Source organism: Megalobrama amblycephala, linkage group LG2 (genome assembly GCF_018812025.1).
Source record: "Megalobrama amblycephala isolate DHTTF-2021 linkage group LG2, ASM1881202v1, whole genome shotgun sequence".
NCBI lineage: Eukaryota > Metazoa > Chordata > Actinopteri > Cypriniformes > Xenocyprididae > Megalobrama > Megalobrama amblycephala.
Window position 1 is genome coordinate 55,679,554 of NC_063045.1, and position 4,181 is coordinate 55,683,734.

A 4,181-nucleotide genomic window follows, 5' to 3' on the forward strand; every position below is an offset into this window, starting at 1 on the left:
TCGCCTCATGTTCAAGTTCACGGGAGAGTGACAAAATGCTTTACGGCAGTGGTTCCCAAACTTTTTAGAATGGAGTACCCCCTGAAGGCATTACCATCCTTCCATGTACCCCCTTCCACTTCGACTGCAGTCACACCTTTACCATTAAGGGACAATATTTGCCCCCTAAATTGATTTTCCTTTGCATTTTTTTATCTTTATGAATAACTATATAAAACTAAATAAAACTATATAAAATAAATAATGTTTTAAATAAAAATGTTCAATAGAGAAATATGCAATGATGGTAAAACTAAGTAAAACTTTTAAATATTAAACTAAAACCGCCAGTAGGTGGCAGCAAGTCACTGTTTTTGTGAGTGAGTCATCGAGTCATTCATTCAGTAACGAAGCAAGTGGCTGTGAATGAATCATTGAATCGATTCTTACAATTCGTTCAAAGAGGCAGAATTGTTCGCGAAACACAAACGTGTGTTGCAGTTCTGTGTGTAGTTTCATTGCAAAATAGAGTAAATACTGGCAGTACTGTGTTTAAAATGTACGTTTTGTTTTTTGACCTGTTGTATAATAATGTCACGTTTGCAGTCATGTGGATATTTGGGAACAATTGCATTCTTGCTCGTTATCATCATTAAATACAAGAACTCACACAAGGTATGTTTTTGTACCGGAGAAAGTTTAATCCATTTAAAGTCTTATTAAATCGAAATTAATTCATTATGTGTCTATTTTTGTTCTTCATGCGAGTAAGTGCTAAATCCCCACTTTTACAAAGGTGCATTGTCGAGAACGACAGTAATTTAGAATGATTTAAGGCAGCAGATTCGGCACGCAATCTATGCATGCTGCTTGTGTGGATACATTCATTTTTGACTGCAAATGATGAGGTCATTTGATTAAATGTACTGGATTTACGACATTTTGGCAGTTAGAAATATATGCTCTATTTTTATATTATTTTAATGTAGAATTAAATGAACTACTCAGCATTTTGTTCGCGTACCCCCTTTTGTCACCTCACGTACCCCAGTTTGGGAACCACTGCTTTACGGTAATTCAAAAACAATGTATATTATGACTTTATAAGACAATTTCGAAAATTACCCACCTCCATCGAGTGTACTGTATTTGCAAATTACCCACCTCCTCTTTCTTGTACTGTATTTGCAAAACTACTGCGCTGGTGAGCGTTGTAGTTGTTGTAGTCCAGAGCTGCGCTTGGAGTATTTACGACAGTGTGATTCACTGAAGGAACCTGTAGGGGGAGCTTCGCAAATCTTACTGAGTTCCGCTTTAATGTTTTGAAGCGACAAGAATACTTTTTGTGCACAAAAACAAAACAAAAATAACTTTATTCAACAAATTCGTCTCTCCCCCGTCATTCTCCTACTCTATTTATGTCCAGCAGGTCCGTGTTCTTCGTCAGAACAGCTCAGTATTCTTTGTTGAACATAATATTATGCAGAGAATAATGTTTAGCTTTTTATTTATTTTGTTATGTTGCAACTATTGAAAACTTTGAATTGTACATATCACCATTCAGTAATAAAATCATTTTTTTTCCATTTTATCTACATCCAGCATAATATATCAATAATGTTAAAGGGCTAATTCATTTAAAAACCTTAAAAAATACGTCATCAACCCCTAAGAGTAGACTTGGCAGCAAAAATCCAACATAAAAATGTTTTAATATAAACAATAAGGCTAATCTGATCAATTACAAAGAAGAGTGTCTCTACCTTATCTGTTTTCTTCAGGTAAACATGGAACTGTTTGAAAACCGTTGTGTCTTGAGAAATATGTGATGAAACAATGGGTCAATTCGAACACTCATATTAATAATTTCTTGAGAAAAGGAAGTAAAGACACTTGAATTGTTTGTGATGATTCTGACCTTCCAAGGAAGTGAAAGGAATGCAGCTGTGTTGAATTTATTTGTAAGAAGTGTGAAGTTTGCATGCCTGTTCTGAGCATTAACAGAAATCTTTCGACAACCACATTTGGGACCTTTTTCACCAAAAAGTCTTCAACTAGAAAAAAAAAAAGACCTGTCAAAAAAGTTCATTGTGTTCTCCTGTGATCAAACTCACCTATCAACTCTTGATATAATGGTTGTTGTGATCATTAAAGACAGATAAGTAGATGGTGATGTGTTGATTGATGTGAGTTTACAGACTCTTCTTGGCAAATGTGTGAAGTATGAGAAATCGTTGAAATGAAATTCTAGGAGACAGTTACGAGATTACTGACGTCTTTCTCGGGAAACAAACATAAGACGTGGATGACTTCCATTTGCGCTTCAATTAATCTGAAAAATGTCATGTACTTTTTAATAAGTAACCTATATAGGCTATTAACTTTTAAGTAGGCTCGATGTAGCAAGGTAAGGAATGATTTGTATACTTTTCAGTCTTTTTTAAATAGGCTGTTTCTAATGGAATAAACACTGCAATAACCAAATGAAAACTAATGCCCTTGGGTGAAAACAGACATATTCAATGTCACAAAATATTTCTTAACTTCTGTTAATTTATTATTAAAGTTATAATTTAACATAGGGTTGGTAAGCTGGAACAGTGTTAACAGACTAGATTCAAGAATTTAAAACAAAAATGGAAAATAAACAAAAAAATAAAAATGCTATATAAAAAAGCCAGGCAGAACTCAACACTACCATACACTCTAAAAATACTGTGTTAAAAACAACCCAAGTTGGGTTGAAAATAGACAAACCCAGCAAATGGGTTGTTTTAACCCAGCGGTTGGGTTAAATGTTTGCCCAGCCTGCTGGGTAGTTTTATTTAACTCAACTATTGTTTAAAAATTACTATATGGCTGGCTTGAAATGAACCCAAAATAGGTTGGAAATGAAAAACCTCTAGTAATTATGACTAGAGGCAACAATAATAATCAAAAGGTGAACATTTATTTATAAGCAATTTAATAAATGTTTATTTAATTATTATTTATTAAACATATTAATAACTGTTCATTTATTAAACATTAATAAATGTTAAATTAATTTTAAGCGAGCACTATAGTAATTTTTAAACACTAGTTCAGTTAAATAAAACTACCCAGCAGGTTGAGTCAAACATTTAACCCAACGCTGGGTTGGTCCATTGTTGGGTTATTTTTAACCCAGCATTTTTTAGAGTGAACCCAAAACATGTTGGATATTAACATTTATTAATATGGTTAATAAATGAACAATAGCATTCCTGTAAAATTGGCCTAAAATGCCTAAAAAAGGCATACCCAAAGTAATTTGCATGCTGTTCTTGAACTATTGTGTACCGGGTGGTACAGTGGAACGCTAACAGGTTAATAAGCTTAATTAATAATAATTAAACAATAAACATTTATTAAATTGCTTATTAATAGATGTTCACCTTTTGATTATTATTGTTGCCTCTATTAATTATATTTTTAATTATGTTTTATTAATTTTTTAATTTCCAACTTATTTTGGGTTTATTTTAAGCCAGCCATATAGTATTTTTTAAACAATAGTTGGGTTAAATAAAACTGCCCAGCAGGCTGGGCAAACTTTTAACCCAACAGCTGGGTTTGTCCATTTTCAACCCAATTTGGGTTGTTTTTAACCCAGCATTTTAGTGTGTATAGGCCTATAAGACGTCAACTCCAGTTTCCCCACTAATGTTTCCTACAAGTTTTGACATTTATGCATGTAATATAGCTACTATTTATGTAATAATACGTCTAATTTCGACTTTAAATTTTAAATGGATAAACGCGTTTCAAGTCGTAAACAACGATAAACTCACGCACGTGACCGCACATTCGCCGAATCCCGTTTGGCAAAAACCAACGAATATTATTAATTTGGCGGAAGAATTGTTATTTTAATCTTAATATTTAAACACAATAAATGTAAACATTTATTGAACGTGTTTTTATACCGTATTTTGGTCGTCACCGTTTTATAGTGGCCATCTGGCTTCGTAAAAGTCACTGTACACAGTGTACAGTAGCCTAAAACTCACATTTCTTCTGGCTTGTCCCCCCCAAAGAACTTTGATTCTTCCAAATAGAATCGTGTTCTTCTCTCACTGTACAGTTAATATAATCTCTCGTGTATAAGTTTTTGAACTTGAACAGCCTTCTCATTTGTAAAGTCGAGAGACTCTCCGCCCCCAGCAATGAAAGTAATAGTA